The following is a 23,637-nucleotide window of genomic DNA, read 5'->3' as shown; positions in this document are numbered from 1 at the left end:
CTATGCGCTGGGAATACAGCAGAAAATGACAGTTAATAAGGCAGTGAAACATGATACTGAAAATAATTGTATTATGAAGGGCAAAGAAATGGGAACGCCAACTGAATCTGCACTACAAAGAATTATTAAAGCATAGTTCTGCCCGACATCATAATTTATCACCTCTTCAATCTCTGCAACTGTCGTAAGGCTTAGAGCACAACCCACATTCACCTACCACTTGACCCTCTTTCCCCTGGAGCTGCCCCATCATTAGTATGTAATGTAAACCATTAGAACAATCCCATGCGTTTTTATTCTTGGAAAAACAACAGAATTTTCAAAAGACCTTCCTCTAAAAAACAAACAAAAACTCTTCCTCTACAAAACAGGATGGTAATGAACAGAAACTCTGGAAGGGTATATAAAGGAAAGAATATAAAGTACAAGAAAATGTTAGAGCTCACTGAGAGCTCCTGATAGTTCTCACTCTACTGTATGGGCTGACCTGTCAAGTATGGAGCAAGATAAACAAAGCGTGACAGTAAGGAAGGCAGAGCATTAAGAAGATACCAGGGGGAAGTGAAAAGATAGAACTTAAAAGAATGTAATTTTTTTTTTAAAAAAGGAAAATGCAAGGAAATGAAAAATGTAACACCAATTAAAATTCATACACTAATCAAAAAAGCACAGAACTAAAACTGTGGAAGAAATTACAAGAAAATTTGAGATACTCCTCTGGAGTAGCAGAGGATACTATTCCAATATCAGAGGATCCTATTTCAAAGGAAAAAGGACAGCAAAAAGAAAATAACGAGGGAAATTAAAAGGAAATATTTAATAATACTCAAAGCAAAACTGAAGAGACTAGAACAAACGGGGAAAAAGCAACCCATCAAGACATAATAAATAAGTTAACACCTTGAACTGAAAAAGATCTTGAAAAAGTTCACTATTTTTTCAGCAAAATCAATTTTTTAAAAAGCCAAACTTGCACATATTCTAGCAAAATTTTTAAGTTACAAAGAACAAAAATTAGGCCAACCTTAGACTGTTCTGTAACATTCAGATTGTTCTGTAACATTAAATGTTAAAAAAGAATAAAGAATCTTACACTGAGTCATGTTGTCATGTGTTAAAACAATAGATTTTCCATTATGTAACATACATATATCCATCTTGTTAAAAACTATCTGAAACATTAAAGTCACTTCAGTGGAGCATAAATTTGAATAATTCCTGTAAACATAAATATCAAATTATTTTTATAATTTTAAGGGTTAACTCAATGCATATATTCCTGGAGAAGATATGAGGCAAAATCAATGCTTATAATAATGTCAAACCTCAAAAATTACAGCCTTAGTATCAGTAAAAAAAAAAAAAAAAAAAAAGACTTCCTCAAATTCTTTTTGTCTCAATTCCAAATTGTTGTGGCAAATTGCTTTGGTTTTTCTAGTAAGCAGAAATATTGCCATTAACATTTTTTTTAAGTGCTTCTTAAAAAGTAGCTGGAGATGAAAAGAACATCTGATGGTCTGTGCTCATTTTCAGGTTCCATATTTTCCACGAGATATTCATGAAATGGAGAGATAGCCAAGAGTATTGTAAAACATCGAGAAGCCATTTCATATAGAGAAAAGGTCTTAGGAACTGGTATTCTTTAGTATGGAAAGGAGTTAACTGAAAGGAGATGGGTATGAAGGTTGCAATGTGGAAGAGAAACTTATTCTGTGATGCTGAGGGTATAAACAGAACCAATGAGTACAAGTTACAGAAAGACAGATGTTTAGTTCAGGAGAAAAAAATGTAATTATCTGAAATTCCCAACAATGACCCACAACGCTTAATGAAGCCATATCTCTATCACTGAAAGCAGTGATCAGAAAAAGCATCATCTCCTGGCAAGCTAATTGCATGAAGAATTCTTCTGTGTGTGGTAGGAGTAACCTGGACATGTCCAGGGCCTTTTTCAAATCTGAAGTTCTATTAATGTACCTATCAAAAAGTGCCTTCCCTACTAGAAAACTACCTAGAATTTCTGAATGACCAGAATGCAAACAAAGAAAACATATCCTGAGAATGAATAAGTAGTGGTCCTAAAGTTCTATAGAGAGCACCACCCTCCTATTTCTGAGAGTACCACTTTCCAACCAGGTGACTCTTCAGAAATTCAGCTTTCCAAACCCAGCAGCCTTCACAGTAACTTCGATGGTACCTTTCCAAAGATATACTGAAAAGCCGCCAAGGATTCTTTACCAGTCTGGCTGTAGCAGCCAAACCACTTTCCATCTGCTCCCTCCAGCATCCCTGGCTTTATGCAGTTAATAATCAACTCTCTGACAGGTCACTGCAGAGATGTTTAACCACAGAAGGAAGGGTAACCAACATGGTAGTTGGAAATGAAAGGCGCTGACCTGCTACTTCTATGGCAGAGAAAGTACAGAATCAGGAGGGGCAACACCTTACAGAGACTACAAAGCACTTTGAACTTGCAGGAGTTTCTGTATATATTTTCCTCTCTTGTCTCCTTCTGCCTAACTGTACTATACTTGCCTATGTACAAAATTCTGGAATTACTTGCCACTGCTATTGCACTTTCTTCTGTACCTGATCATCAAGAACTCTCCTCTGAGTGGCTATAGCTAAGGGACCAAAATAGGCCATGACAATCATTCCCCATTCCCTGTATCTGTAACAACAAATGTTCAAATTCCCGTTTCTTCTCTGGAACCCAGCTCCATCTCTCAGACTTCCAGCCCACAGACTGGTTTGTAATCACACATTTCAGGTCATTAATTGCTTTTTATCAGGACATATGCCATAGATCACACCACTTCCCTACCTCAGTAATGAGCAAGGCCTCTCTTCCAGGCTAAGAATGGGAAAAAGAGTCTTCATGAGAGGACTCTGGCTCTGCCCAGAGGACATAAACAGCAGTTGACCCTACTTATGTCCAAACACAGTAAGAAAAATAATACTTTTTTTCCTGCTAGATAGAGCTCTATATCCATCCTAGAGGACTTTAAAGACACAGGATCTCTTTAACTGCCAATTACCTATAGCTAATCTGGTCTAAGTAGCAAATTGTCCAGGGCTGTTTCACTGTAAATTTAACTGTCCTCCCCTCTTGTTACAGTTTTTGTATCAATCTTCTCACAGGCTGTGGTCTGAGCAAGTGACAGTTGTGTCTGAGTGAGTATAATCTGCTTGTGACCAGACAGGTCACACATATTTGGATGTGAGGGTTATCAGTCTTGGCTAGCTAGTTTTCACCAAAAGCTGTATGGACAAAGAAAAAATAGGCTATGCTCAATTCCAGGAAGGCAGCATGGTGTAGAAAAAAAGAAAACTGAGCTTAGAATCAAGAGAAGTGATTTCCAGATTCAAATTTCCAATGACCCTCGCCATGATGTCAGTCAAGTTGCTTTATTAAATATTAATTTTTTTATTATAAAATGGAGGGAGAATTCATCATGGTTCTAAGCATATTATGAGGATCCAAATCTAAAAAATGTGACAACTCAAAAAAATAAAATGACCCAAATATTCTCATAATATTCTCTAGGGTCTCAACTAAAAGAGGACTGTTTCACAGTTGTACAGGGATCTAAATTATTTTAAATAAAGGAAAAATAAATATTTGAAAATCTTTTACAAATTAAATTATAGGTAGTACTGATATCCATTTGAGTTTTATGAAAGAAAATGGCAATCCTTTCTTCTTTCAACTACTCAGTTGTTCTGCTTTTCCATTGAGGCTAGGAGTGCCTTCAGATGTGGCTCATGAAACACTACACTGTAGTGACTGACAGAAAGACTCCATTTTGCTTCAAAAATCCCTCAGGGCCAAGGTACCAATCCCAAAGCTCATGGTTTTAACATCTGGATTATCTCTTTAACAAACGGTTCCAATCTACTAGTTTGTTGAGCCAACCACCACCGACCCCCCATCCCCAACAGGCCTTCAAATCTAAACTGGGTGAGGTTCACAGGGTTTGATGTCCCAGGAAACTGTCACTAAATCAGTGGGATAAAACAAAAGTTGCAAGAAGAAAACCAAACTATACCATCTTCCCTGAATTTCAGATGCTACCCTGAAATCACAGCATACTCAGTCAACCTCAGGTGAGGCCAGTACAACACGTAAACCTTCAGTGGTGACTCAGCTTATCCAGCTGGAACAGGCGTCTTCCCTCTCTACCTGCCACACTAGACCTCACTGATGAACTGAATTTCCAACTAGGGCTCTAACGACCAACAATCAACTTTCCTTTGGGTCTCAACCTTAATTTATTACATTCATTACTGTAACAAAAGAGCTGTGTCATATCCTCAAGTACCAGAGCTCTTAGCTTATATCTCCAATGGGAATCAAATAAAGACAGACTAACAGTGCCGGTTTGAGAAGATGGATCCAACTCAGCAGAGCTCCTCTGACCACATGTCACTTAAGGACAGAAGAGGAGAAGTGTAGCATCTCTCAGTCCCTCAGTGTTTATATGCTGCATATCATGAACAGTTTTATGGTCTTCACAAGCTGCTATTCTCAGACAAAGACTATGAGGCTTGACCTGTTTCATTTCACATAATCAACTGACACTTCCACTAGACAAAGCTATTCAACAGGGCTCAGGTTTAGAACCTTGGTGTTTGTCAACACTGATTAGTACCAGCATACATTTCAAAGAGGCTAAATAGCATACTAAATATGCAAATAATTCAGTCCCAACCCTACAGGGATTCACTGGTGGAACTGGTTCACAGAGAAAACCCTTACCAAGGCCTAAATGTAAGTAGGCCAAGAAGCAGAAGGCAAAGATCATCTAAAGTAGACGATAAAGCGTCACCATCCTCCTTCTCCAAACAATCGAAGGGCTCTGTAACCCTTTATAATTCAGTTCTCTTCCCCAGAGATAGACTTTACATACCAAAGAGGAGATGTCAAATTCTCAAGAAAAAAGTGGAGTTAGCTTAGGAATCAGGAGATTTAAGAAGTTGGCCCTCCACACAGAACTGTTGTGCAAAGCTTTTCTATGGCTCAGTCTCCTCTCCTCTAAAACAGGGAATAATATGGGTCAATTCCTAGGAACGAGGGAAAGGAAAAAACTCAGGCATTTTTCAGGAAACACGAGGAATTACCTTCATTTTTATATTCTAGACCTCATCTCCCTTCCTAAATCTAACTACTATCCTATAGTAACTCTAAAGCATACACAAAGAAGACTTCTCTATCAAAAGATAGTATCTACACTGTCAGACTAACCATAAAACTAGTGGGATCCACACACACATCCTTTAGGATATCTAAGCCAGACTGACTTCGCCAGCCTTCTCTCATGGACACACTCTGTCCTCTGCACCGCATTCCCACGTTATCGCCTCATGGTGTTTACCTCAGACATTCCCTGCTCACACCCTACCTCCCAGTGCAACGATTTGATTACCATTTGTTTCTTCCACCTGACTGCATGCACCTTGAGAGCAAGAGGCTGTTTCTCTTTTGTTCATTATTATATCCCATTAACAGGGTTTGGGTCACAGTACTCCCTCAATAAGTATTTTGGTCAATAAATGAGTGAATGAACACCGCTTTCCTCAATGGGCAGAACCGTAACAGTGCCAAGGCTGCCATTTCTCTTCTTCATTCTTATTCTTACTTGAACTTGATTTGTCACTAGTTATAAACTGTCTCAATTACCTAACAGGCTGCAAACTTACCAGAAGAGAGAGTGGATTTCTCTTTCTTCTAAGATACAGATAAAGGATACAGATTTATTAAGAGTCTAGGGGAAAAGTTAGAAAACAATCCAGTCCTCACATTTCTTAAAATGACTAACTGCTCCAGAATATTCTCAGCCTTCAGCCTCATCCATGTAGAGCTGTTACCCAAAATATGGCTAGTCCACAAACCAGGACATAACCAACCCCTGGGAGCCCTCATACTTAAATGTATGATACATTCTATCAGACTTAAACTGTCCAGGTATCACATTTTAAACACCTTTGAATCAAAGAGGACAAACGTCAGAAAAAATGGCCATTTCTGAGAGGAGTTTACTGACTGGGAAGAAGCATGAGGGAAACTTGTGAGGTGTTGGAAATACTCTATGATCTTGAACTGGATGGTTGTTATATGGCTACATATACATGCACTGAGTTATGCACTGAAGATTGGTATACTCAATGAACTTGATCATATGCACATTATCTTTTTTAAAAAAGGTAAAATCATACACCTATGAATAAAAGTACTATACTTCTGGATCATGGTCCTGTTCCTAAAATAGCATTTTATGTGATCACAGTAAACAGGAATTAGGCCAGTAGTCTTCACAGGTTAGGCTATTTAGAAGGATGGAAAAGAAAGGAAAAAAGGAAAGAAACTACATTTAAGGATTACCCTGTGCTTCACTATATTCTGAGGAGATTTATAGATCTGTTGGAGAGTCTGAATGAATTATAATGACAAACTAAAAACACTGAGGTAATTAATGATATTAAACCCTGGGGAAAAAACATAAGTTGCATAAGAAAACACAGTAGTATACTAAATAGTTTAAGAATAAACATTTACTTAATAATGGATACTGATAAAAGCAAAAATTTGATTTGATAAGGAGAGCACAATAGGATAGCAGATTATTTTTTAGAAATACAGAAGTAAATACAAGCAAAAGACTGAAAATCTTAAAGCAGTTGCCTACTGGGAGTGAGACTTGTTGATAGGAAGGGGTAAATAGTGGATTACCAAAAATGGCATGGCCAATTGGGGTAAGGCGCCTTCATCTAGCTGGGGCTCTTGAGCAGTAACTTGCTCTAGAGAAACAGTACCATGGCATCTGGCTAAAAACTGGCTCATCCATCCTCAACAGTGATGTGGCCAGTTTAGGGGCCAAGTGCCTCCAGATGCTGGACTCTGAGGTCAATTATCTGCACCTGGATGTAACAGGCGGGTGGGCATTTTGCTCTCAACATCACCTTTGGTCATCCTGTGGTAGAAAGCCTCCAAAAGCAGCTAGACCAGGACCCTTTCTTTGACATGTACGTGAAGGTGTCCAGGCCAGAAAAGTGGGTAAAACCAATGGCTATAGCAGGAGCCAATTAATATATGTTTCATCTCGAGGCTACTGAGAACCCAGGAGCTTTGATCAAAGACACACAGGAGAATAGAATGAAGGTTGGCATTGCGATCAAACCAGGAACTACAGTTGAGTATTTGGCACCATGGGCTAATCAGATAGCTATAGCATTGGTTATGACAGTGGAACCTGGGTTTGGAGGGCAGAAATTCATGGAAGATATGATGCCAAAGGCAGGAGCTAACATGATCGTGTCTGGGGCAGTGCCATTATGAGGAGTGAAGACCCCAGATCAGTGATCATCCTATTAAGAAATGTTTGCTCAGAAGCAGATTAGAAACATTCTCTTGATCAATGAAACCACAAGGAGCCCAGTGTTTCTTCTTATGAGATCTCCTTTTTACTGGAAAACAAGAATATTGACTACAAATTGTACCACAGTTCAGACAGTGCTGCTTTTCTGGGCAATTACTCATTCCAGTGACTAAAGTTCATTATGCAGAATGTTCCAAGAGGTTAGAAATTGGTCAATATAACTTCATTTTTAGTGATGGAATTAAAAGATTAGTGTGGTAAAATACCATTTTTACTGGGAGACTTGATTTTCATAAAGAGTAAAAATATGGCTGTATTAAGGTTATGAACAGAAATATGTCTTAATGCCTAAGGAAGGCATGTTGGCTACTACAAAAAAAATTCTTCTCTGAATTTTTAAAAATAATTTTCTTTGGTTTCTTGGCTGTTTTCGGAAAGGAAAGGAACTTCTGTTTTTCCTGTTTTGTGCCATTTTTGATTTATGTATGTGATAACTACATTTGCATCTGACTGGGAATGACATACAACTTTCCTAGCTTCAAAAACATTTATTATCATTTACTTTGTACCTTATATTTGATACATAAAAAAGTGTACTATGAAAAAAAAAGTGGATTACAGATTTTCATTAAAAGCAATATTTGACCTTTAATATGAAGCTCATGGGAGGACAAAAACAAAAAAAGTGTACGTATTAATCTGATGCAGATTATGCCACTTTAATGGCAGAAAGTGAACAACTAAAGAGCATTTTGATGAGGGTATGAGAGGAGAATGAAGAAGCTGGCTAGAAACTCAACATTCATAAAACTAAGATCATGGCATCCGGTCTCATCACTTCATGGCAAAATAGAAAGGGAAAAAGTGGAAGCGGTGACAGATTTTATTTTCTTGGGCTCCAAAATCACTGCAAACAGTGATTGCAGCCACGAAATTAAAAGATGCTTGCTCCTTTGAAGAAAGCTATGACAAACCTAGACAGTGTATTAAAAAGCAGAGACATCACCTTGCTGCCAAAGGTCTGTATAGTCAAAGCTATGGTTTTTCCAGCAGTCACGTACGGGAGAGTTGGTCCATAAAGAAAGCTGAGAGGCGATGAACTGATGCTTTTGAATTGTGGTGGTGGTGAGTCCCTTGGACTGCAAGGAGATCAAACCAGTCAATCCTAAAGGAAATCAACCCTGAATATTCATTGGAAGGACTGTTGCTTAAGCTGAAGCTCCAATACTTTCGCCACTGGATGCCAAGAGCCAATGCACTGGAAAAGACCCTGATGCTGGGCAAGATTGAAGGCAAAAGGAGAAGAGGGCAGCAGATGATAAGATGGTTAGACAGCATCACCAACTCAATGGATATGAATTTCAGCAAACTCTGGGAGATAGTAGAGCACAGAGGAGCCTGGTGTACTGCAGTCCAGAGGAGTCGCAAAGAGTCTGCAGTCGCAGAGTCGGACACCACTTTAGCGACTGAATGACAACAATTAATCTGATAAATAAAATATTTTAAAATATTATAAAAATATATACTTCTCCAAATATTCCTGGATACCCTTACAAGTTATAAAACATATTAATCCAATAATTTATCAAAAATCTTATGAGAGGCAGGAATGATGCAGGTATAAAAGGGCAATGTGAGGTACCCTTGTGGTGATGAAATTGTTCTGTATCTTGACTGTGGTGGGAACTCCCTGGTGGCTCAGACGGTAAAGAATCTGCCTGCAATGTAGGAGACCTGGGTTTGATCCCTGGGTTGGAAAGATCCCCTGGAGAAGGCAATGACACCCACTCCAGTATTCTTGCCTGGAGAATTCCATGGACAGAGGAGCCCAATGGGCTACAGTCCATGGGGTCACAGAGTTGGACACAACTGAGTGACTAACACAAATACACACACTTATAAGTGGGTACAACTAAAACTAGGGAAATCTGAACAACCTGCGTAGATTGTATCAATGTCAATATCTGGGTATGATATTGTTCTATATTTGCATGACATTACCACCGGGGGAAACTGGTAAAGGGTACAAAGGATCCTGTATTATCCTTACAAATGCATGAGACTCCTACAATTATCTTAAAAGTTTTAAATAAAAAGAAACAAACACAAAAAACCCTTCTAGACCCTATTTCTAATTTCTAGTACTTCTACTGTTAACAAATTTTATTTACTATTGATAAGAGCAACCCAGTAATTAAGCTCAATTTATTTCTAATTTGAAAAGGTGCTCTCTATCCAATACAGATCCTAAGAACTGGTAAACAAGTTCTTCTCATTGCTTGATGGAGTCTGATTTATTCCTTCTGTCTTTAAAAACTGGATTTTTTAAAAATCATTTTACATGTTTTCATTAAAGCCTTCACTTCATTTGGTCTCCAGTTCTGATACATACTTCTTAGGGATGAAAAGAAGGGGCAATATCACAAATATGGACAAAACTTGGTTTTGTACAGGGGGAAGTTTATTTTTTTTATCTTTCTTTAGTTCTCTTCCTAATGATGCCTAGCATTTCCCTGGCAGCACACTGAACTAATTTTTCAAGGAATAGCTTACCAAGATTTCCAGTCCCCTCTAGGGGCTGAAAATCTCATGCTAGCAAGTGGTTTGGACTTTCTGCCTCCTTTTAATGTAATACTATCCACACTGAAGCTCATCTTTGAGTTTTCATCCCTCCCACACAGCCAAGATACTTTGGAAGTATAATCTTAAACAATTTGGGAACCTAAGCACTTGAAAGAGCTTAGTGTCATGAGAAAACCTGAATATGTCACTTTTGTAAAACATTTATTAAACTGTCAAATAAAATGAGTGTCACTGCTTAAACCCTTCCACCTAGAAGAATTTATCATTGAGATAATTTCTGGAGGTAATGTCATGAGAAACCAGCACAATGCAATGGAAAAAAAAAAAACAAAACAAAGGAGGAGGTAGGAAAAGCTCAGTTCTAGTCTTACTCTCCCTGAAAATGTTTAAGAATCTTGGGCAAGTCACTGCACTTATCTGAGCCTCTGTTATTTCACCTATAAAAAGCTGAGATAATTAATATACCATACAGTGTAATACTCTCAGTAGAAACTGGAATAGCACGCTGACATCAAACTCATTAATATTCTTACAACAAAACGAATATTTACTTGAAACAGAACAAACAACAATGAAAACAGCCATAAATAGCCTCATAGGCTGAAGTCAGGTTTGTGCCTACCTTAAAAAAAACAAGCTTTCAGAATTTGGGGGTTTTAGAACTGCAGAGAAGGAACTATAGGCCTACATGGATGTGATTACTGTCAGAAAGTCAGTTTACTAATACAAAACAGAACATTTTCTCCCATTCCAAGGCTAAAGTTTTTAAACAGTCTTGGCCTGACTTTAATAAAACTAAACAAGGTCCACTGGTAACCACTCTGCCCACACACAACTGTCAATGATTTGTCATATGTGACTTCTCTTTATGTAAATTAACCCACTGCCTTGGCCCCAGTAAGTTATATTAATGATATCAAGTCATCTCAATCTTTAATTTACATTTGATAGATTTTATTCCCTCCACCTCCAAACCCTTCTTATGGTGAAATCTACTCCCGTCCCTTCATGTAATGATCATGCTACTTAATTTGAAGTGATGTACTTTCACTAGGAGTTACAGTTTATCCTTGAATTTTTTCCTAGATTCTAGGGTAGATAGATTTAGAGATCTGATCGAGAAAAGTTAGGCAGCTAGGGGGAAAAAACTGTGTTGGAACAACTAACTAAATATTACCACTTCTGGAATAACTTTTGGGACTTCTATACATTTTTCTGTACTTTATATGCATTAAAAGAGATTAATTCATGTCCTAATTTCTTATTTTTTAAAGTTAAGCTTATCATCATTTGACCAGAAGCTTTAAACTGCTTGGAAAGAGGGAAAAACAGAACTGAAAATTCTCCAACATCTTCATCCCTGAATGCGTCTTTCACACCATGCTCGAGTAGTCTTACCAATTTTCTAGTGGTCTTCTTAAAAAAGCAAAAACAAAAACTCTTACCATCAGTTTAGCAAAGAACTTAACTAATTCAACATCTTTTTCTTCTTTCACCTAAAATTTCTAGACAGCACGCATGACTAACTATCATCACTTTGTGGGTTTCTTCGGTCTTGACTGAAAATGTTTTTTTTTTTTTAAAAGATGCTTTTCTCCCCTCCACAGCCTCTGAGACTATGCCAAATGACCATCTGTTTTGTATGGTGCTTTTGATCCCTTGCTTTCTAATAAAATGGTTTTTAAGTCTTTAAACTTTCAGTGGGTTATTTGCTATTTGAAATCTTTCCACTTTTCCTACTGTACATACTTCATCGCAGCTAAATTTCTTAAAAATGAACCCCACATGATAGATTTTATTCTTCCTCTCCCTGAAGAATGCTGAGCTTAATCAAGATATGATTTCTCTTAAACAGTGTTGACCTACAGAAACCTTTCTCAATTCTTGTTTGTTCCTCAAAGCAAAAATCCTGGTTATTTCTTTGCTCTATAGGATCTAAAACTGCCAACTGTGCAGAGAAGTTTATCTTACTCAAAACCATATCTTTAAATTTGCTCTTAATAAAGTAGTTAACCAATCTATGAAGAGTAAATAAACCCCACATTATTATTATCTGGCCTAATTTTGTGGCTTCTCCTTTAACAGTTTCAACTCAGTCACATTATTTTGATTAGGACTGAGACATTTTTATTTAAGTAGGGATTTCAACCCTTATAAAAATGTAATCGCTTGCTGCCTGTGTCATCCCTATGAAGTGAGCAGCCTAGCAGCACCACTTCAACAATTTGATTCCTTCCATCAAGTATCTGAGATGTGAATTAAATCACTGTTTATCATTATTTTGCCTACCAAGAAAGGAGAAGGAAAAAAATTATATAAGGATGACAGAAATGGCACTTGTCATGTTTATGTAACACTTTTAAATAAATCTAATGCTTCCGATCACAAATTCAGGTAAAATATATTATAGACTTGTTGTTGGAAGAAAATGTCACTTCACTGTTTTATCACCTACCTCAATGTGATCTTGTTAAAACTGAATTTCTCTTATAGAAAGGCTCCATAAGAAAAAGAATATTACCAGACACTGTCCTGCATTTCCCTCTCTGTCAGATGGTGTTATCTGAACTCATCTGAAATCCGCACTGCCAGATTTCTAGCTCTGTCAGGACTATAAGGGCCTGCTATACAAACGCCAGAAACAATACAACTGAAAAAAAAACAACTATCACTAGCAAACTAAACTATGTTAAAAGCATTTCTACTAATAAAGCAAAACTACTTGGTCAGCAAAACTGAGACCTTTTTAACCACTACAGAAAAATAATGACATAACGAATTAACAGCCACCGGCTTTAAAATTCACAATATCAGTCGTATATTACTGTACCACTTGAGCGTATGTGGTGAGAATCTATGACGTCAAGTCTGACATGTAGCAAATCCTGACAAAGAAAAGCAATGTGATATTTGCCTAGGACCCTCTCTGCCTAACAGATTTTTCTTAAGCATCAATCCCAAGTTCAGTAAGAACCTTTCTTCTAAAATTTTACATCAAAAATAGCACATTTTTATAGAATGGCAAATAGGCCTCCTTGTGTATTGCAACCACACAAGTTGATGATATAAATAACTAGAGTATACAGGTACCCTGTACCTGTCAGCTACCTCAAATGGCATATTGTATAACAAACAGGCTGAGAGCTTGATGTCCAACAGGAGCATTCTATATAACCCAAGGACAGAAATAAGACATTACATCTCTACACATTCGGTAGGAATTTTAGCTTCCAGTCAATTATCAAACAGCAGTCCGACCTAAGAGATTTTTGTTGCCTATCAGCTTCATGTAAAGAAAAAAGGGAAGAGGTAACAGGAAAAATAATGAAATAGTAGAAGGGTTAGGAAAGAACAAGCAAGGGAACTATAAGAAAATTTACAAAACACAAGTCAAACAAGAGAGCAGCTAGACATCACAAGACATCTTCACCCTCAGGCTGATGAATTAGGTACTGAGACTTCCAGAACAAAGCCAGCTATGCATTGAGAGGAAATCAAAATAACACAAACCTCAAAATTAAAAATTTAGGCTGGAAGCAAAGTGTATAGTCCCTGAAAGCTTATTTTTAATGAGCTACCCCAACCCCCAGAGTTGCTGAGACCTCACTAGAAAGAGGGACTATCATGATATTGGACTTCTCCTTTTGAGAAAGGAGAAAATTCAGAGGCCTAACTCACCTATTACTCAAGGCACCCAAGGCTCAAATACCACTCCTCAGGGAAACTGGCTATAAGGTCTTCTGTTCTACCCCTGCTGTCTTCCAGACATGACTGCAATTTTCACCATGATTAACTTCCAGGAATGCCAGCCAGAGGAGCAGCCAGGAAAAAAGAACATATTTCCCCCTCACTGTCGGCTAGACCCTCTGGAACAACTACAGACAGTGCCTCTTTCTCTGTTCTGGGCAGAAGAACATTCAGCAACCTCAGGGAAGTGCCTAACAACCCAGTGACACACTTACACCATATTTCTCAAAGATACCGACTCTGATCATCTTATTTAAACCTGCAAGCTTCCTATCTCCTTCATCTATCCCTGCTCTACACTACTAACCCTCCTTACTCTGTTCTATTTTTTCCCTACATCAATTATCACCCTCTTTATACTACATAATTATTAATTATGCTTATTTCTATTTCCTTTTGTTAAAAGATAATATCCATGGGGTTGGCATTTTTTGTCTTACTTTGCTCACTGATAGATCCTAAGCAGCTCGGACAGGACCTCACATATAGCAGGACTCCAGTAAATATTTATGGAATGAAAGAAGTAAATAAGAAAAACTAAAAAGACCTCTTGGAGGCCAACAATATCCAGAGGGCCCAACAGACATGCTTGCCACAGGCTTGCCACAAACCTTTAATTTGTAGAAAATGCAGTATCTGTGAAGCACAGTAGGAAAGGGATGTCTGTATAAACTAAATAAAAACTATAATGATAATGCAGCAGTATATGACATGCAATACACAAAGAAGCTTTAGCTATGAAGTTACTACAATAATAGACAATAGGGAGGCCTGAACTAGGGCAGGTGAAAAGGCAACGACAAACGAGAAGATATCCAGAATGATTCAAATTTAGTGAATGAGGTGATGAGATGAGGTGGTAAGGAAGAAAAAAGAACGAAACACAAACCCAAAGTTTTGTGCCATGGCAACTGGAAGAACTGTAATGCTTAGCAGAGAAAAGCAGAAGCAAGTTCCAGAAATGATGGACTGGAGGTACATCTGAAAGCAAGTACCAAGTAGAAAAAAAATTCCCCCTTTCCTCTATACCATTCAGATTCATAGACTTGGTGAGGCTCACAATTTCGATGTCTCTTCCAAAGTCTCTAGCTCCATTGCTGATACCACTCTTGCTGAGTTTCACATGAAACCTCAGAATCTGTAACTGCAGTTTACAAGGCACATTCCTGAATTCACTAATGCTCACCTGAATGTTCATCTCAACCAAACCCAAAGAGCTCACCTAGGAATATCAGGAACATTCTGGTAACATATCAAAACCCCACTGGCTTTACTGTGTACACAGAATAGGGAAGACAATGCTGCCTTGCTCTATAAATACTGAACCACAGCCTAAGAAACTACAGGTACTAACATGCACTGTGGTATCAGCATACAATGCAATGGCCTAACTGCCAGATTTGGATTTCAATCATGGTGTAGTACGATTTCCAAAGGTTGCACAGCACCTATTCTGGCCACTGTCCAATTCAAAACCCTGATACTTGGGGAAAAAAAAAATCTATCTACAAAAGCCACTTACATTTCTAATACAAATCTTTCAAAAATCTCATTCAAGTGGAACACTTCCCAAAATAACTTTTAGATTACCTGAGAATTAGTAATGCTCTACAGATGGCTGGGAATAAAGCAGAACACTCTCAGGACTTTTTATGAGTCCAAAATAAACAATAGTTCCGCCCACCAGATTTTTCTATTACAGACTGATGGATGTTTTAAGTACAAATTTAAGAACGGTGAATGCTTCTTCCAATGTTCAAAGGTAGATTAAATATGTAATTTTATTATGTTAACATACACTCTTATCAAAATAAAGAAAGAAAAGACCATTGCTCTCTTAACATACAATAAAAAGCTGCTATTGGGAGTTCCAAATCCAAAAATTAACTGGGAAATGCTGATTAAAATTCTAACTTGGGAGCTTAACAACTGGGTTATACACTTTTATTCCTTTGCTGCTGCTGCTAAGTCGCTTCAGTCGTGTCCGACTCTGTGCAACCCTATAGACAGCAGCCCACCAGGCTCCCTCGTCCCTGGGGTTCTCCAGGCAAGAACGCTGGTGTGGGTTACCATTTCCTTCTCCAATGCACAAAAGTGAAAGTGAAGTTGCTTAGTTGAGTCCGACTCTTAGTGACATCCATGACCCAATCTTAGCCTACCAGGCTCTTCCATCCATGGGATTTTCCAGGCAGGAGTACTGGAGTTGGGTGCCACTGCCTTGTCCGATTCATTTAAACTACTTGAAAGCAAAGACTTCCTAACATCACAGTTAACCCTTGAACACTAAGAGTTTGAACTGTGATGTTAGGTCCAGGTCTATCTGGATTTTTTTTTTCAATAAATACGTGCTATAGTACTGCACAATCTGAAGCTGTTTAGAACCTTGGATACTGGAAGGCCAACTACAAAGTTATATGAGGATATTTTTAATTCACTGGGGGGGGGGTACCCCAACCCCTGTGTTGTTCAAGGATCAACTGTACTACCAATTTCAAAGTTCCTAAAGTCACCCATCAGCTTGAAATTGCTCAGTCCCTTTTAGGGGGTATTTCAGAGATTGCCCCTTGTTGGTCAAACTGGCGATTTTGCATTCAAGCATTAAAAATAACAATTTTATTTTCTAAACAAAACAGTGGGCAACTTTTATGCAATCCCAAGAAGTTAATTCAAAGTAGGTTTCCTACTAACTGGATGGAAACAGAAAAACGCCCAATCCTACCTCCAATATCAGTCCCATTTGGCTAAAGATTTCAGATATAAGAGATTTAAAGATCTTAAATCCCTGGCTGAATACACAAAATTACTTCTTATTGATATCAGGTAAATCCTTCTAGGTTTGATTTCCTTTTCCCAAGCTGAGGTTCTTTTTCTGCAGCTTTCTGATCCCCACTGCTATGGCTGGAGCAAGCTAGAAAAAGATATATTTGAAAAATTGGGTGAACCTGCAGAATAAGGATACAAGACTCTCCAAAAGAAGATAGCTCAGGTGAAAACAAAAAAAACACCAATATACACATATCAAAGAGAAGTGAGAGTCAAGCCCCTGGAACTAAGATTGCACGTATTTGCCCTTCTAAATACTGACATGATTTTTAAAAAAAGCTTATGTTAATCATTTTTGTCCCATTCTTTCATCACAATCTTCCTATAAAATTCAACACTACATGGAACCTTTAGAGATGATCATGTCTAATATGCTCATTTTACAGATAAGGAAAAGGAAAACATAGGAGTGACTAGCACAAGGTTACATAGCTTGTTAGAGGCAATACAATGATCAGAATCTGGGTTTATGGCACACAATTCCATGCTTTTTCCTCTATGCTTTAAAAAGCCATATTCGCAAACATTTTACACTATTAAATCAGAAAATAAGTAACTGTAACTAAGCCACACAAAAATAAAATTTATCCATATAAAGAGAACAAAGGGTTAGACCAGGAAGTACTCTAAATCAAACAGAAAGGAGCAGCATTTGTTCATACAGTACATGCTTTCCTAAGGGCACAACCTGGCACATATTTTCTGAGCCATTTTATTTAATTATCACCTGCGGGTATTTGTGTCCTGTGCTTTCATCAAATGAAACTCCTTAAGAGGATGCCACATTGACTCTTGTGGCAAAGGTTTGAGAAGTGATAACTTCTGGCAGAGATAACTGATGGTACAAAAGGAACCCACATACACACAAGTGGCGCCAGCAATCAAGAAGAGAAGACCGAGTTGAAGAGGGTGGAGATTCTGCTGGGAGCAAGTAATCCTGAAAATGAGATAAGAATAAAAATCCAAGAGCAAAGCTGGCCTGATACTAATGACCAGAGAGCACAATAAAAAGAAAGCAGTTTCAGAGTTTGCCTGGCATCAGACACTTCTCACCTGCAAAAGAAAGAAGGAAAAAATTCTTACAGAGACAAAAGAAAGATCACAGGTTTGCTCCTGAGTGATGGATTAGATATGACCTAATAGGTATTTGCCATCTCTTATTTCTGGGACTCTGATCCAAGAACAAACAGCAAGAGAACCATGAAAAATCAGCCCTGTTGGATCTGGAGTTCTGCCTTGACAAGATATAAAGCTCATTCATAGATCTGACTGTGCTCATGAGACTGCAGTTCAACTCCTGCTGCTAGAGCAAGAGGAGGGGGAAGGAAGACAGAAAGGGGTGAGTGGGAAGGAGGTGGAAGATCTGCGTTGTGACTATAATAGCTACAGTAATTAGAGTGTTTCCAAGCTGCTGGAGAAGTCTTCAGAGCAGAGAATGTGGAGGGGCCATGGGGGAGGGGGAAAAACAGGAGGAAGCAAACTACTGAGAATGCTAGGAAAATACACGGTGCTTTGTGAACATTTTAAAACACACACACACCTGTGATGGCTTCATATAGGGAAATAGAGAAGTTTATATTCTTTCCCAGAAGTGAAATTATACAAATAACGGCTGGGCTGCTTACTCAAAGGTAGGTTATGAACTAGGTGTAAACAGATTCTTGCAAATGTCCCTGTCTCTGCAGTGGTCCACTGTTTGCCTCCCTTTTCCCTGAATCAATCAAAAAAATCAATCTATCCATTCATCTATAATATCCAAATCTGTCTCAATCCTTCTAACAGATCTAAGCCTTCACTTCACTTGGAAAAGTGATTTCTGAACTCCAAAACAGTTACTATATCTTCTTTCCTGTCAATCCACTGTTACTTAATACCTTGTGAATTCAATTAGGTTGTGTGTGTGTACGTGTGTGCATACATGTGTTTCCAGCACACAGTTTGTCAGCCTAATACAGAAAATGACTGGAGGACACCAGAGAAGTCACAAAATAAACATCAAGATGCTTGTTTATAAATTTTAGGCTCTACAGCACTGCCACTTATAGTGGCATGACATGTGAAAGAAAAATGAAATCACATTAACAGAAGATGACGATAACCTGGGAGGAAAATCTGGGAATTTGCAGAAAACCTCAAAATAGAAAGTCCCCCTCCAAGTTATAGGAAATGCTACACTTGTTTTTAAGATAAATATTTACTTGAGCTACTTCCTTGATTTAGCCCTCTGGTGATGACTTGATTCTAACAGTGATGTTAAACTCAAAGCCAGAAAAAAAGAGTTATAAAGGTGTTGGGAGAAACTAAAAATGGAATAAAACAAACAACAGAACAGATGCAAACTTCATGTGGAGAATTACATTCATAAAATAAAACCACATGTGAAAGTCTTGAGTAAGCCATGTCAGGTAGACTTAACACAAAAAGTCAATTACATCCTCTGCACAAAACCTGCTGGGTATCCTCCCAGTGGGCTAAATCTTTTTCACCACACTAAAAGCAAAGAATTTTCTCCTTTCCTATCCCTCTAATAAACAAGTGCTAGAAACACTGAATTACCATTATTTCCTTTCCATTCACAGGGCATAAAGCCAGAACTCACAGAAATACAATAGGGCCGTTTAGGACCACGTCTAAGGCATGCTACTCAGTAATCTAAAAGAAATACAGAGAAGGAAGAATCTCTTCCCTTTATTTCATTATCGCCTCACTAACACACCAGCATCAGGCATTAAGAAATGTGAAACAAAGAAGAATTTCACACATATGAACTGAACCTAAACCACAGAAGACCAAGTATTTTCTTGTCACTGTGGCATGTGATTCTTTAACCACCTGCTCAATAATCCCTCTTCAGCTGCACAGCTGCTGCCAATTCCACATGCCCAGCCAGGCAGGTGCTTTGGTGAATTACCTGTTCCCTAGTGAAAAGAGCCCTTCACTGACTCTTAGTGGGCCCAGAACATGCCAATCAGCTTGCCTATCTTCATTTTGTCTGTCACAGCCAACTTTTATGAGATATCACAAAGGTATACTTAGTCACTATGTGATTTTGTATTTTGCAAGTTTTTTTTAAGGAAACTGATTTTTAAAAAATCAGGCAGAAGTGAGAATACAGCTGCTTAAAAGAAAATTTGCCACACAACATAAGGCTGCCTCATCTCAGAGTGGCCCCATCTGTCTGGCAATATTCCCATTCACGACCAGTTTCCACAAGGGAAATAACAATTGCTTAGGTACCTATGAGCAGGAAAAAGTGGCACTAGAAGGTTCTATTGTACCTGGCAGTAAAAACAGAGAAAGCAGAGAACTTCTGGAGACCACACATCATTCCTGTACTTGTTAAGTCTCCACGGCTGAGCCCAGGCAGTGGTATTCTGAGTCAAATAAGTAAGGAGTGGCACTTCCACTTGACAGAGCAATCAGTAAACCCCTCAACAAATTATCCTGTTCCAGTCATTTAGCTGCTATATGCTAATTGCAACATAATTACTACCAGAAGCCAAAATTATGCTTCCATATCCTCACACAAAATAAGCACTAATCTGTCCAGCTATCTAGACCTCTCACAAGGAAACATTTTCTAACAAGAAGCTGGGTGGAGGTGGTGGTGGGGGTGGGGGGGCTGGAAATCCAAAGTGTTCTCTGAAAGATGGTCACAATCAGAAGATTTGTAAGTTTCCTTGTGGCAAGGGCCCAATTCTGAAACCACTAAATCTAATCAGGGCAAATTTAATCTGAGGCTTCTGCCTTCACTGTCACCTGACAGGATTCAGAAATGAAAGTCAACAGCCCAAGAGCAGAAAGTTTTGGACTCAGTTTAGCTAACTTCACTCAGAGACCTAGGACACACAGTTGGACATGGTCTAAAGACAGACACCACCTCTAGCAAGGCCTTAAGACACTTCTGTCACCAAGAAACAGAAAGGTCAGAACAACCGGTTTCCCTCCTAACAAAGCCTAACACCTAAGCGGCAAGCGTCATTTTCAAGAAACTCATTGAAATAAAGAGAAAAGGGAGGCAACGTGGTCAGACCGAGGGCCTCGGAAAGACCCTTACCACAACCAAAGGCTCAAGTTCCTCTTCAATGACACCCTATAGGAAATGGCTGGTTATTGTGTACCACGTATATTGTATACAACTGTCCTCTCACAATGACAACTGATTTCTAATTTCTTTTCAAAGAAAAGTTTTCTTTAATGTCCTAAAGAGAAACCTCATTTCTAGTCCCTAATAATTGTTTACCCAACTAATAGTACCGAAGTACCCAACTAGTAGTACTATTTGGGCATTTCTATGAGGTAAGTACAAGGATAGGGTTTCTTCTAGCTTGTTCTCATCCTTCTCTCATTAATAACTCCCAAGATCTCAATTTTTTTTGTTACTCTGGCTAATTTCTCCCTAACACAGACACACATATGGATTTTCTGCACAATGAGCAAGTCACATCGTTTCATCAGAATTAAAGATAAAAAGGAAAGTTATTTTGGTTCCCCCAGCTCTTGCCCAGATAGGCAAATTCTGTGGGATTTTTTGTTGTGCAATTATTCTGACCAGGAAGTCCCCATTAAAAAGGTACTTGATCCGTGACTCCCTATCTTAACCCTGCACAGGTTTTTAGTGGTATTCCTAAACAAATAAACAAACATCTTTGTAGGAGTATCCCATCTCTATAAAAAGGATTAAATTGGCTAGCTTGAACCAGCTTAGAGTCTTTTTCCTTAGAAGTCTGACACAAATCTCAGGATTGAGTCTCCCAGCCACTATTTCTCCTCAACTTAGTACAGGCTAGCCAAAGAGGCAGGCACAACATGGCTGGCATTCCCTATTCTTCTGAAAAATGTGTGCCAATGAGCTCTGCATTGTTCCTTACTCAAAAAGAAGAGCCTTTCTGTCTGGCCTCCTCCAATGGCAAGCCCCAGTCTGGAAAAGGAAGAAAATGGCACTGAGGAGCCTGGGAGATGGAGCCTATCCAAAGCTCTCAGACAAGACTTGAACCTATGACCTTCACTGTGTACACAATAGGCGGGTGAGAGGGACCGGTTTATCTCTGCTGCAGCAGTTCTCAGCCCTGGGGTAGCTCTCCCGATAAAATGACACGACTATTGTGTGTGGCAGCAAAACAGTCATCTCCTCACAACAGCCTAAACCAGCACTCCCTCCCCCAAGACAAAGCAGCAGGGGTGAAATTAACTCAAGGCTGCAGAGCAAAGCCTCATAGAGAAAAGAGAGGCCTGTGGGGGGACTGGGGACTCTCCTCAACCCCTGGGGCTCTGGACACATGGCTGGAAACAGACAGGCTTTCTCCCCCATCTTTCCCACTCTCATTTAGGTAGGAAGCTGTTTCTTAGAGAATTTAATCATCTGTGATTTGTTCAGAAATATTCCCCCTGAAGGGCTCTGATCTCTCCACCCTGTGTGAGCCTAATTCCTAGAAGCTGAAATGACTGTTTGCCGCTGCCTGTTTCACAAACACACATTAATTGGTCAGATGTGTCTCCTCCTCCTCAACCCCAGAGGGAGGAAGGAGAATCTGAGCAAAGCATAGAGATGATCCAACCGTAATTACACATAAAGGGAAAAGAGGGCAGCACGGGTTTTCCAAACAGGACAGGGTCACAAACCCTCCCGGGGGCACTAGGAGAGCAGTTAAGGCCAGGCCCAGGAATCCCTCCATCTTGAAGAAAAGGACAGGAGTAAATGTGACCTGAAGCCTGGAAGGAGCACACACCCACAGCCTACTTACTGCACACTACCAGCCACCTTGCTCCCCCCTCCTGGACCACGCACACGTCCTGCTCCCAGCCCTTCGCCCTGAACCCCCCAACTCCCTCACTAGCTCCAATCGCCCTGGGCCCCCTCAAGATACCCAGACTCGTCTCGGAAACTCTCTGGCCTGTCCCCACAACCTGGCCAGACCCTAATCCCCTCTCGAGCACCCCTACCCTCTGCCTGAACCAGCCCTGGCCACGCTTTGAACTTCACCCTGCGCCCCTCGACGCCCCCTCCCCCAAACAGGCAACGACCCCCCCCCTCCCCCGCCGCCCTACACACCTTCTCCTCGCTCCTCCCCGGCCCCCCAACCCCCACTTCCTCCGTCAGGGGCCGCTATCCCCGGCCCCCTGAGCGCCGCCGCCTCTCTCCTCCCCCAGCCCCGGCTCCACACAAAGCTCCGGACTCACCGCGCGGCCGGTCCCGGGAGCCGCCACCTCCGCCCGCCTGGGCCCCGGGCCGTAGAGCCGCTGCTGCTACGGGGCCCAGGCCGCCATCCGTTCCCGCGGCCCCTCCCCCCCTCCCCACCCCGCCTCGGCTCCGGCTCTCCGCCCCCTCCTCGCGCCGCTCCGCCCCGCCCGCCGGTGCCGCTGTGTCCGGGGCCGCGGGTCCCTCAGCCGCCGCCACCGCCGCCACCGCCGCCGCCGCCGCCGCCGCGATCCGGGACAACCAGGGCCGCCCAGAAGACCCGGACACTGGACTACCGGGCCCTCGGATCCGGATCCTTGTGCCGTCTGGAGCCGTAGAGCGCAGAGGAAACCCGGAACCTGGATGGAGGAGCCAAATCCTGGGTCTCGGAACGCGCGGTCACACGGAGCCCGGATTAGAGACTCGGAGCCCGGATTAGAGACTCGGAGCTCTGGGAATGCTGGAAAACCCGGCAAGCCGGTTAAAACAGAGATAAAGTCGAAGAAGCCTGGATTAGAGAGCTCGAACCTAACGCTCTCTCCTCGTGGAAAGAACTCTCGCTGGACCAGACTTCCTCGCAGAGAAGTCTCTGGGGAAGTATCGTACCTTAAATACGGAAGACACCAGTTCTGTAGGTGTCCAACCACGGGAAGAGCAAAGGGTCGTAAAAGGTCTGTCTGACCGTGAACATCACAAAGAACCGAAGAGCCAGCACAGCTCATCGTGGTTTCATCCACTTTTATCTCTTGGTTCAGCAAAGTAGCAACCCCTAATATTTTATCCTTTGTTCTCCAATTTCTTATTTAGGATTACCACTAGTTTTCCTCTTCCAAGCACCCATTTCTAATCCTTCTAATATCACCTTTCACCTTGCCACCCCGTTTCACCAAATCTTGCTTATTATCTCTAAGTCCTACTTTGTCCTTTTCC

General features: G+C 40.3%; 1 protein-coding gene and 1 pseudogene across 1 annotated transcript in view; one reads left to right on the top strand and one right to left on the bottom strand.

Moving 5' to 3' along the window:
• ZNF609 (zinc finger protein 609) overlaps positions 1-22,797 on the bottom strand; it is a 195,947-nt gene extending 173,150 nt beyond the window's left edge. Inside the window, exon 1 of the mRNA XM_068963906.1 lies at positions 22,710-22,797. The gene's annotated coding sequence lies outside the window, so the exon portion shown is untranslated. The remainder of the gene's footprint in view (positions 1-22,709) is intronic.
• LOC138074243 (ribulose-phosphate 3-epimerase pseudogene) lies at positions 7,022-7,419 on the top strand (annotated as a pseudogene).
• Positions 22,798-23,637: the final 840 nt, after the last annotated feature.

The sequence above is a fragment of the Capricornis sumatraensis genome, chromosome 2 (assembly GCF_032405125.1).
Source record: "Capricornis sumatraensis isolate serow.1 chromosome 2, serow.2, whole genome shotgun sequence".
Lineage (NCBI taxonomy): Eukaryota > Metazoa > Chordata > Mammalia > Artiodactyla > Bovidae > Capricornis > Capricornis sumatraensis.
This window is presented reverse-complemented; position numbering and strand designations above follow the sequence as displayed.